At 47.8% G+C, this 12,317-nt stretch overlaps 1 protein-coding gene across 9 annotated transcripts in view; it reads left to right on the top strand.

Annotated features, from left to right (window-relative positions):
* Positions 1-12,317, top strand: part of FAM193A (family with sequence similarity 193 member A) — a 149,963-nt gene that overhangs the window by 71,321 nt on the left and 66,325 nt on the right. The window contains exon 1 of one of the 9 annotated variants that reach the window (XM_088836600.1): positions 10,471-10,969. The exons of the other annotated variants lie outside the window; for them this stretch is intronic. The gene's annotated coding sequence lies outside the window, so the exon portion shown is untranslated. Of the gene's footprint in view, positions 1-10,470; positions 10,970-12,317 lie in introns of those variants that run through there. 9 annotated transcript variants of the gene reach the window in all.

The raw sequence follows: 12,317 nt of genomic DNA, 5'->3' as shown, positions 1-12,317 counted from the left end.
GCAGTCCTGTGGCCACTGCTGGGTCTTCCAGATTTGCTGACATATTGAATACAACACCTTGATGACATCATCGTTTTCAGGTTTTGAATAACTCTACTGGAATTCCATCACCTCCACTAGCTTTATTACCAGCAGTGCTTCCTAGGGCCCGCTTGACTTCGCTCTCCAGAACGTCTGGCTCTGGCTGGCTGATCACACAACCGTAGCAGTCTGGTTCATTAGCATCTTTGGTGTATAGTTGTGTGTGTTCTTTCCACCTCTTCCTGATCTCTTCAGCGTCCGCTAGATCTCTGCCATTTCTGTCCTTTATTGTGCCCATCCTTGGCCAAATGTTCCCTTTCCATTTTTCCTGAAGAAATCTCTGGTCTTTCTCCTTTTGTTATTTTCTTCCAGTTTTATGCACTGTTCATTGAAGAAGGCCCTCTTGTCTCTTCATGCTGTTCTTTGGAACTCTGCATTCAACTGGATGTACCTTTCACTGTCTGCCTTGCTTTTCACTTCTCTCCTTTGTTAGCTGCTTGTAAAACCTCCTCAGATACCCACTTTGCCTTCTGGTTTTTCCTTCTCTTTGGGATGGTTTTGTTTGCTTGCCTTCCTGTACAGTATTAGAGACCTCCATTCATAGTTCTTCAGGAACGCTGTTCAGTTCAGTTCAGTCGCTCAGTCATGTCCAACTCTTTGTGACCCCATGAATCGTAGCACACCAGGCCTCCCTGTCCATCACCAACTCCCGGAGTTGACCCAAACTCATATGCATCAAGTCGGTGATGCCATCCAGCCATCTCATCCTCTGTCGTCCCCTTTTCCTCCTGCCCTCAATCCCTCCCTTCTTCAGAGTCTTTTCCAATGAGTCAGCTCTTCACATGCGGTGGCCAAAGTATTGGAGTTTCAGCTTTAGCATCAGTCCTTCCAATGAACACCCGGGACCGATCTCCTTTAGATGGACTGGTTGGACAGTCCAAGGGACTCTCAAAAGTCTTCTGCAGCACCACAGTTCAAAAGCATCAATTCTTCGGCGATCAGCTTTCTTCACAGTCTGACTCTCACATCCATACATGACTACTGGAAAAACCATAGCCTTGACTAGACGGACCTTTGTTAAAGTAAATGCCTCTGCTTTTTAATATGCTATCTAGGTTGGTCATAACTTTCCTTCCAAGGAGTAAACGTCTTCTAAGTTCATGGCTACAGTCAGCATCTGCAGTGATTTTGGAGCCCCCAAAAAATAAAAGTCTGTCACTATTTCCCCATCTATTTCCCATGAAGTGATGGGACCAGATGCCATGATCTTACTTTTCTGAATGTTGAGCTTCAAGCCAACTTTTTCACTCTCCTCTTTCATTTTCATCAAGAGGCTCTTTAGTTCTTCTTCACTTTCTGCCATAAGGGTGGTGTCATCTGCCTATCTGAGGTTATTGATATTTCTCCCGGAAATCTTGATTCCAGCTTGTGCTTCTTCTAGCCCAGCGTTTCTAATGATGTACTCGGCGTATAAGTTAGATAAGCAGGGTGACAATATACAGCCTTGACATACTCCTTTTCCTACTTGGAACCAGTCCGTTGTTCCATGTCCAGTTCTAACTGTTGCTTCCTGACCTGCATATAGGTGTCTTAAGAGGCGGGTCAGGTGGTCTGGTATTCCCATCTCTTTCCGAATTTTCCACAGTTTATTGTGATCCACACAGTCAGAGGCTTATGGTATAGTCAATAAAGCAGAAATAGATGTTTTCTGGAACTCTCTTGCTCTTTTTGATGATCCAGCGGATGTTGGCAATTTGATCTCTGGTTCCTTTGCTTCTTCTAAAACCAACTTGAACATCTGGAAGTTCACGGTTCATGTTTTGCTGAAGCCTGGCTTGGAGAATTTTGAGCATGACTTTACTTGCGTGTGAGATGAGTGCAATTGTGCGGTGGTTTGAGCATTCTTTGGCATTGCCTTTCTTTGGGATTGGAATGAAAACTGACCTTTTCCAGTCCTGTGGCCACTGCTGAGTTTTCCACATTTGCTGGCATATTGAGTGCAGCACTTTCACAGCATCATCTTTCAGGATTTGATGCTGCGTGGGCGCAGGAGGGCCAAGAGGAGCTACTCCACGTTCAAGGTCAGGAGGAGCGGCCATGAGGAGATAGGCTTCTTCCAAGGAACACTGTTAACCAGATCTAATCCCTTGAATCTATTCACTGTCTCCCCTGCATATTCATAGGGGATTTGATTTAATTTGTACCTGGCTGGTCTAGTGGTTTTCCCTGCTCTGTTTAGTTTTAACCTGAATTTTGCTATAAGCTGATGTTCTGAGCCACAGTCAGCTCCAGGTCTTGTTTTTGCTGACTGTATACAGCTTCTCCATCTTTGGCTACAAAGAATGTAGTCAGTTTGATTTCAGTATTGACCATTTGGTGATGTCCATGCGTAAAGTCATCTCTTGTGTTATTGAAAAAAGGTATTTGCTGTGACCAGTGTGTTCTCTTGGCAGAATTCAGTTAGCCTTTACCCTGTTTTATTTTGTTCTTTACGCCAAACTTGCCAGTTACTTCAGGTATCTCTGACTTCCTACTTTTGCATCCCAGTCCCCAGTGATGAACAGAACATATCTTTTTTTGCTGTTAGTTCTAGGAGGTCTTCTAGGTCTTCACAGAGCTGTTCAACTTCAGCTTCTTTGGCACTAGTGGCAGGGGCGTCGGTTCAGTCGCTCTGTCCTGTCTGGCTCTTTGCGACCCCATGGACTGCAGCACACCAGGCTTCCCTGTCCATCATCGACTCCCGGAGCTTGCTGAAACCCATGTCTGAGTTGGTGATGCCATACAAACATCTCATCCTGTCGTCCCCTTCTCCTCCTGCCTTCAGTCTTTTCCAGCATCAGGGTCTTTTCCAATGAGTCAGTCACAGTATGAAAGTGTAGGGGCATAGACTTGAATTACATGTTGAATAGCTTACCTTGAAAATGAACTGAGATCATTCTGTCATTTTTGAGGTTGCGCCCAACTACTGCATTTTGGACTCTTGTTGACTTTGAGGGCATCTCCATTTCTTCTGTGGGATTCTTGCCACAGTAGTAGATATAATGGTCATCTGAATTAAATTTGCCCATTCCCGTCCATTTTGGATTCCTAAGATATTAATGTTTGTTCTTACCATCTCCTGCTTGACCGTGTGCGGTTGACCTTGATTCATGGACCTAACGTTCCAGGCTTCTATGCGGTACTGTGTGCAGTGTCGGCTCTTGCTCTCACCGCCAGACCCATCCGCCGCCGAGCGTCCTTCCCGCTGTGGCCCAGCTTGATCTTTCTGGGGCCATTAGTGGTTCTCCTCGCTCTCCCCATTGGCACGTTGGACACCTTCCGACCTGGGGGCCTCGGCTTTCAGTGCCGCATGTCTTTCTGTCCTTTTACAGTTCATGAGGTTCTCATGGCAAGTTTACTGGGACGGCTTGCCATTCCCTCCTCCCGTGGGGTCACGTTTTGTCGGGACTCTCCGTTATGGCCCCTCGCCTCAGTCTCATAACGTGTGGTTGGCTTTTCTAAGTGTTTCCTGTGTGCTTGATGATGTCTTCGCAGCCTTCAGGTGGAGGACTCTGCCCGCATTCGCTCAGCCCCTTGTTAGCTGTGCTGTTTCTGCAGTTTGTGTGTGCTCAGTCTGAAGTTCTGAGTTAGGTCAGTTAGCATCTCCTGCCATGCGTGTGTGTCCTTTGTTCTCACAGTGTTTCCGGTTTTGCTCTCTAGGTTTGCGGACTCTGCTGGGTGGACGCGGCTGTTGGTTAGACCCAGTCGTTGCTCGTTGGTGTGGCGGCCCCTCTCCTCAGGGCTTTTGTTCACTGTTGGGGCGGCCCCTCTCCTCAGGGCTTTTGTTCACTGTTGGGGCACACGAGCGCGCTCCCTCCCTCCCCCCCCAACAGCCCCGTATCCGCCGTGGTTCCGCGCTGTGTCTTGGAAGCGGTCTTGTGCAATCAGCACAAAAGTGCGTCTCATTTGGTCTCTTGAGAAGCGATTTCATATTTTTTATTGAGATAAAGTTGATACACAGTAAGTTTCAGGTGTACAGCAGTGATTCACAATTTTTTAAGTTATGCTCCATTTATAGTCAGTAAGGCTGAGCGCCAAAGAATTGATGCTTTTGAAATATAGTGCTGGAGAAAAGTCTTGAGAGTTTCTTGGACAGCACGGAGATCCAACCAGTCAATCCTAAAGAAAGTCAACCCTGAATATTCATTGGAAGGACTGATTCTGAAGCTGAAGCTCCAGTACTTTGGCCACCTGATGCAAAGAGCTAACTCATTGGAAAAGATTCCGATGCTGGGAAAGATTGAAGGCAAGAGAAGCAGCAGGTGGCAGAGGATGGGATGGCTAGATAGCTTCCCTGACTCCATAGATGAGTTTGCGCAAACTCCGGGAGATAGTGGAGGACAGAAGGGCTGGGCGTGCTGCAGTCCATGGGGTCCCAAAGAGTCAGACGCAGCTTAGTGACTGGACAGTAGTTAGTGTGAACCATTGCCTGTGTCTCCCTGTCCGGTACAGTGTGTGCTTGTATGTCCGTTGCTTGTCTGATTTATACCTAGTGGTTTGTATCTTTGGGCCCCAGCCGCTGCCCTGCCTCTCCCGCCTCCCTCTGCCTGTTGATCCCCGGGAGTTCACTGTCTGTGTCCGCGAGTCTGCTTCTCTGTTTTGTGGTACTCAGTGGTTCCTTTCATGTTTAGCTTCCACATACGTAAGTCACGTCATATGGTGTTTGTCTTTCTCTGACTTATTTCACTCAGCGTGATACCCTTCCAGTCCAGCCACGTGGTTGTCAGCGGAACCTTCCCCTCTTTCCGGTGGCTGAGCAGTGTTCCGTTGCACGCACGTGTGTGTGTGCGCTGCCTGTTGGCCCGGTCATCCGCCGAGGGACGTCCAGGTGGCTTCCGTGTCCTGGCTGCTGTCAGCGGTGCCGCAGCGCACATTGGCGTGCATGTGTCTTTTCAAATTAGTGCTTTCCCTTTCTTCAGGTGTCTGCCCCGCAGTGGAGTTGCCAGACTGTGTTAGCTCTGCTACTCGTGTTTTGCGGAGGCTCCACGTTGTCTCACACAGCGACTGCACCAGTGTGCCTTCCCGCCGGCAGCATACAAGGCTTCTCTTGTCTCCACATCCTCACCAGTGGTGGTGATTTGTGGTCTTTTTGTTAATCTTATTGCGGTTTTTATGTGCATTTGAGAAGCTATTTCTTTAAAAAAAAAAAAAAAAATTATTTCTTTGGCTGAGCCGAGTCTTAGTTGCTTCATGCTGGATCTTTCAGTTGCAGCCTGTGGGATCTATCTAGTTCCCTGATCAGGGATCAAACCCAGGCCCTCTACATTGGGAACACAGAGTCTCAGCTGCCGGACCACCAGGGAAGTCCTGAGAAGCTCTTTCTTGATGGCGGAATGACCCTTTGTCACCTCCAGTGACCGCCGATCTCTTTGGGCTGATTTCTGCTGCAGCGTGGCTGCCGGTCAGGCTTCGCCCTTCGTCCGCACCCCCCCACCCCCGACCCCGCCGCTCCTCTTCCTCAGTCACATGGCCTCACCTCCGCCCTCTGCGGTGCTGTCCTGCTCTTTACAGACAGGCGTCATACGGTGCACACTGCTTTGTGTCTGAGTACTTTTGTTCAGCGTTATGTTTGTGATTCTCAGATGTTTTAGTGTTTTCATTTTCATCACACTATATTGTTGCTGTTCAGTTGCTCAGTGTTCTACTCTTAGTGAATGCATGGACTGCAGCACGCCAGGCTTCCCTGCCCTTCACCATCTGCCAGAGTTTGCTCAGACTCGTGTCCATTGAGTCAGTGATGCCATCTGACCAACTCATCCTCTGTTGTCCTCTTGTCCTCCCACCTTCAATCTTTCCCAGCATCAGGACCTTTTCCAACAAGTTGCCTCTACACATCAGGTAGACAGAGTATTGGAGCTTCAGCTTCAGCATCCGTCCTTCCAATGAATATTCAGGGTTGATTTCCTTTAGGATGGACTGGTTGGATCTCCTTGCAGTCCAAGGGACTCGCAAGAGTCTTCTCCAGCACCACAGTTGAAAAGCATCAGTTCTTCTGTGCTCAGCCTTCTTTATGGTTCAACACTCACATCCATACTTGACCACTGGGAAACCATAGCATTGACTATATGGACCTTTCTCAGGAAAGCAATGTCTCTTGTTTGTTAATGCACTGTCTAGGCTTATCGTAGCTTTTCTTCCAAGGAGCAAGTGTCTTTTAATTAATTTCATGGCTTCAGTCACTGTCTACAGTGATTTTTTTGGAGCTCAAGAAAATAAAGTCTGTCAGTATTTCCTTTTTCCCCCATCTGTTTGCCATGAAGTGATGGGACTGGATGCCATCATCTTAGTTTTCTGAATGTTGTTTTAAGCCAGCTTTTTCACTCTCCTCTTTGACCTACATCAAGAGGCTCTTAGTTCCTATACACTTCTGGCCATAAGGGTGGTGTCATCTGCATTATCTGAGGTTACTGATATTTCCCCCAGCAATCTTGATTCCAGCTTGTGCTACTTCCAGCCTCGCGTTTCTCATGATGTACTCTGCACATAAGTTAAAGGTGACATATACAGCCTTGAAGTACTCCCTTCCCAATTTGGAACCACTCCATTGTTCCATGCCTGGTTCTAACTGTTGCTTCTTGATCTGCATAGAGATTTCTCAGGAGGCAGGTAAGGTAAGGTGATCTGGTATTCTCACCTCTTTAAGAAATTTCCAGAGTTTGTTGTGATCCACACAGTCAAAGGTTTTAGTGTAGTCCGTGAAGCAGATGTTTTTCTGGAACTCTCTTGCTTTTTCTGTGACTCCAGCCTGTACATCTGGAAGTTGTTGGTTCTGGGAAGTTTCTGTTGAAGCCTAGCCTGGAGGCTTTTGCGCGTGGCCTTGCTGGCATGTGAGATGAGCACACTTGTGTGGCAGTCTGAACGCTCTTTGGCATTGCCCTTCTTTGGGCCGTGTGAGTTTTCCAGTCCTGTGACCACTGCTGGGCTTTCCAAATTTTCCAAAATTGTTGGCATATTGAGAGCCGCACTCTAACAGCATCGTCTTTTAGGATTTGAAACAGCTCAGCTGGAACTCCATCATCTCCACTCGTTTTGTTCATAGTGATGCTTCCTAAGGTGCACCTGATTTGCATTCCAAGATGTCTGGCTCTGGGTGAGTGATCACACCATCGTGATTATCTGGGTCATTAAGATTTTTTTGTACAGTTCTTCTGTGTATTCTTGCCACCTCTTCTTAATCTCTTCTGCTTCTGTTAGGTCCATTCTGTTTCTGTCCTTTATTGTGCCCATTTCTGCATGAAATGTTCCCCTGGTATCTCTGATTTTCTTCAAGGGATCTCTGGTTTTTCCCATTCCTTTATTTTCCTCTGTTTCTTTGCATTGTTCACTTAGGAAGACTTTCTTATCTCTTCCTGCTGTTCTTTGGAGCTCTGCATTCAGGTGAATATTTCTTTCCTTTTCTCCTTCGCCTTTCACGTCTCTTCTTTTCACAGCTGTTTGTAAGGCCTCCTCAGACAGCCGTTTGGCTTTTTTGCATTTCTTTTTCTTGGGGGTGGTCTTGATCCCTGTCTCCTGTACAATGTCACGAACCTCCGTCCAGAGTTCATCAGGCACTCTGTCTACCAGATCTAGTCCCTTGAATCTATTTCTCACTTCCACTGTATAATCATAAGGGATTTGATTTAGGTCATACCTGAATGGTCTAGTGGTTTTCCCTACTTTCTTCAGTTTAAATTTGAATTTTGCAATAAGGAGTTCATGATCTGAGCCACAGTCGGCTCCCGGTCTTGTTTTTGCTGACTGTATAGAGCTTTTCCATCTTTGGCTGCAAAGAATATAATCAGTCTAATTTTGGTATTGACCATCTGGTGATGTCCATGTGTAGAGTCTTCTCTTGTGTTGTTGGAAGAGGGTGTTTGCTATGACCAGTGCGTTCTTTTGGCAAAACTCTGTTAGCCTTTGCCCTGCTTCATTCTGTGCTCCAAGGCCAGACTTGCCTGTTACTCCAGGTATCCTTTCACTTCCTACTTTTGTGTTCCAGTCCCCTATGATGAAAAGGGTATCTTTTTTTGGTGTTAGTTCTCAGAGGTCTTGTAGGTCTGCATAGAACTGTTCAGCTTCTTTGGCATTAGTGATTGAGGCGTAGACTTGGATTACTGTGATATTGAATGGTTTGCCTTGGAAACGAGCCAGGATCATTCTGTCATTTTTGAGACTGCATCCAAGTACTGCATTTTGGACTCTTTTGTTGAGTATGAGGGCTACTCCATTTCTTCTAAGGGATGCCTGCCCACAGTAGTAGATATAATGGTCACTTGAATTAAATTCGCCCGTTCCAGTCCATTTTTGTTCACTGATTCCTAAGATGTTGACGTTTCCTCTTGCCATCTCCTGTTGACCACTTTCGATTTGCCTTGATTCAGGGACCTAACGTTCTAGGTTCCTATGAAATATTGATCCTTACAGCACCGGACCTTGCTTCCATCACCGGTCACGTCCACGGCTGGGCGTTGTTTTCACTTGGCTCTGTCTCTCCATTCTTTCTGGAGCTGTTTCTCCACTGATCTCCAGGAGCGTACTGGGCACCTACCGACCTGGGGAGTTCATCTTTCACTGTGTCCTGTCTTTTTGCCTTTTCATACTGTTCATGGGGTTCTCAAGGCAAGAATACTGAAGTGGTTTGGCATTCCGTTCCCCAGTGGACCACGTTTGTCAGAACTCTCCACCGTGACCCGCCCGTCTCGGGTGGCCCCACAGGCACGGCTCACAGTTTCACTGAGTTAGACACGGCTGTGGTCCATGTAGTCAGTTGGTTAGTTTTATACTGTCCACCTTTGTGAGTTTGTACTGCCTTGTGTTTGTTTTCCAGATTTTGCTGTTTCGACTGATGCTCCTGGAGCACAGGTTTACACATCCTGCTGTACGTGCATGTAGCAAAGGAATTGCTGAGTCATAGGGTCAGCTCAGCTGGGAAAGAGTCCGCCTGCAACGCAGGAAACCCGGTTCGATTCCTGGGTCGGGAAGATCTCCTGGAGAACGGATAGGCTGCCCACTCCAGTGTTCTTGGGCTTCCCTGGTGGCTCAGATGGTAATCGGCCTGCAGTGCGGGAGACCTGGGCTGGGCAGCTCCCCTGGAGGAGGACATAGCCATCCGCTCCATTATTCTGGCCTGGAGAGCTCCGTGGACAGAGGAGCCTGGTGGGTTACAGTCCCGGGGTTACAGAGAGTCGGACATGACTCAGCGACTGAACACAGCACAGGGTTAAGATTAATAGCCTATTTTTTGATGAAAATTATTTCCAAAACAAAAAATAGTAGAGTTCCACTCTTGTCAGATCTTCTTCGCATTTGGATGATAGAAGACGGCTTGGCACCTCCTGTCTGCTTGTGTGTTTGGTGGTTTGGTTAAAGCTACGTGTAATCGCTGCTTCTGGTGCCTGTGGCTCTTCTCTGGCGCCGCACCGCGCTGGGACAGGCAGCAGCCTCTCTCGCCAGCTGCAGCGCTCTGAGCGCAGCGCTGGCCCTCGCGTGAGCGTGCAGCGCCACACGCTGGTCATCTGCACAGTGACGGGTTACCCAGGGAGGCAGCGCTGCCAGGCAGGGGCGCCCTTCAACAGCCAGGTTGATTGGTTTGTTTTACAAGTCACATTAGTTACTGTCACCACCGATACCTTCAGAAAGGGTCCAAATGTGGATGAGCTTTCAAGCCCTCAGTAATGGACACATGTTTTCCAAACTTCTGATTTTTGCTGGAAAGCTTCCGTTTTTGTGACTGGCTACAAGTAGCATCAGCTGTTTCCCTTGAAGAGACAGGCTTATTTCATTGATTTTTGAGAAACTGTCTTATGGTATCCAAGTCTGAATATGCACAGATGGGTCAGTCAGGCACTCTGTCAGGTCAGGTTGATGTTTCTGGGACAGAGGCTCATTTGGTGTACGGCTATGTCCTTCGGAGCATTGCAGAAGCGCTCTATGCAGACCTCCTGTTTCATCACATTGAATATTCAGAAGACGTGCTTAAGGGTTGAGATTTAATTCAGTTACTGACTTGGCAGTGTCACGGACACTTGTAAGTGGCGCTGGCCTTTCTAAGTATGTGCATCGTGGTGAAGAGCAGGCCCCTGAGTCCGCTGTGCTGTGGGTGTTGTGGTGACCGTGGCTCTGCAATGCGTGTGTTCACAAAGAATGGCCTCCTACCTTTTGCTCGTCAAATCTGCCTTGGTCATTCTTGGTTCTTTCCATTTCTGTGTAATTGAAGATTATCTTGTCATTGCCACACACACACATGCAGACAGGAGGAGAACCCTGTTGAGATTTGACCAGGATGGTACTGACTGTACGTTGGGAGGAGGAGAATTAACTTTTTTCTAATATTAAGTTTTCTGATCCCATAAGTATGAACTCTTTCGTCGCTTATAAATGTTTCATGTTTCTCTGTGTTATGCCTTTGTAGCTTGCTTTTTTTTTTTTTTTGCCTTTGTAGCTTTAAAAAAAATTTACTCAGAGTTACTTGGCTTTTATTTATGCTATTTCAGTGATTTTTTTTTTTTTTACAGTTTTCTTTAACTTTATTGGTATAGATGTAACTGACATATATTTTTAAGTTGTTAACTGGACATTGTTAGACCTGCCCCAACCATCTGCCTGTAGGTCAGACAGATCTTTTGACTTCACTTCTGTCAAGTGGAATCCCTGATTTTATTTTCAAGATTTGCAATTTCAGGGGCTTCCCTGGTGGCTCAGTGGTAAAGAATCTGCCTTCACGTGCAGGAAACACAGGTTCAGTCCCTCATTCGGGAAGATCCCACATGCCATGGAGCAGCTAAGCCCGTGCGCCACAGCTGCTGAGCCTGTGCTCCCAACAAGAGAAGCCCCCGGAAATGGGAAGCCTGTGCACCACAGAGAAAGTAGCCCCTCCCAGCAGACTAGAGAAGACCCAGCGCCGCCAGGAATGAGTCCGATTTGAAAAGGGGTGAGGGGGCTGATGCTTCAGGTGCTTCACTGTGCGGGGCGGAGAGGGCGGACCCGGAAGGGAGGTGAGGCTGAGGGGGGGCCTCGGGAGGGACATGAAGCAGTGAAGAGAGGAGCTGGGAGTTGGTGAGGGTTTGCCTTTCATTGACAGCCTTTTTGTTGCTGTGTAATATTTGATGTATGTGTGACTGTGTATACAGTATACAGGTCGTGAGGGATAATAAGCCCCGGTCAGCACTGGAAATCAGACCGTCGTGCGCCTCCCTGCCCGTCTTTTTTCCCCTCCCCTTCTGACGTAGCCGCGGTCCTCTCGCATTCATCACCCCCTTGTTCTCACCTGTGTTTGGCCCGTGTGACAGTGGCGTGTGTGTGTGCTGCCCTCGTTTACATGCACCCTCGTGCCGTCTGGGCGGCTGCAGTCTCCCTTCACGCTGATGATTCTTTCACGCTCCACACACTGCAGTTCACATATGAGTTAGTGTGCTACTGTGATTTGTTCATCAGTAATTTTGCTGGACTGTGGACAAAAGACAGTCTTTTCAATACATTGTTCTGGGACAGTTGGATATTCACACGAGAAAGTATGAAACTTGGCCCATGTCTGACACCACTCAGAAACATCAACTCAGAATGGGTCGCAGACTTTAGTAGAAGATCCGAAAGTTTGAAACTCCTAGGAAATAAGCCTCCTTGATGTGGTCTCAGAAGAGGATTTGGATTTGACATCTAAAGCATAAGCAACAAAATAAAAAGTAAACAGCTGGGGCCACATAAAGAGCTTCTGCATAGCAAAAGAAACCATCAAGAAAGTGAAAAAATCTGCAGAGTGGAATAACAAGCCACACATCTGATAAGGGGATAATACCCAAAATACATCAAGCGCTCTGTATAACTCAGCAAGAAGCCAAACGACCCAGGTGGAAAATGCACAGGGGGCCTGTCCTGCTGACCCCGCGGTTCAGACCCTCCTGGTCACGGGTCATATTTTCCTGCCTTGTGACTGTTGCTGGTTGTGGACGTTGTACGTCTTATGTGGTTGAAGTGCTGGGTCTTTTAAGCTGCTTGGGACTTGGGCCGAGCATAGTGACTGAAGGTACTCTGAGATGCACACGCTGTGGCGGCGCATTTACGGGCTCACTGTGTGGTCCCCGAGCCCTCGATTCCTCCCTCGTCAGCGGGAAGTGTTACTTCCCAGGATCTTGGCCGAGTCTGCCCCAGGTACCCAGCAGTGTCACTGGTGCTCGTGTGCAGTGGCCAGCAGGGAAGACAGGTAGCAGTTTGCCAGGTCAGCGGTTAGCCACAGTGACCGGGATTAGGGCGGGCAGCGCTCCGCTGGTGTGGACAGGCCC

The sequence above is a fragment of the Moschus berezovskii genome, chromosome 5 (assembly GCF_049115385.1).
Source record: "Moschus berezovskii isolate FMDL1 chromosome 5, NW_MosBer_1.0, whole genome shotgun sequence".
NCBI classification, from domain to species: domain Eukaryota; kingdom Metazoa; phylum Chordata; class Mammalia; order Artiodactyla; family Moschidae; genus Moschus; species Moschus berezovskii.
The sequence above is the reverse complement of the archived record's forward strand: the minus strand, read 5'-3'. Positions and strand labels throughout refer to the sequence as shown.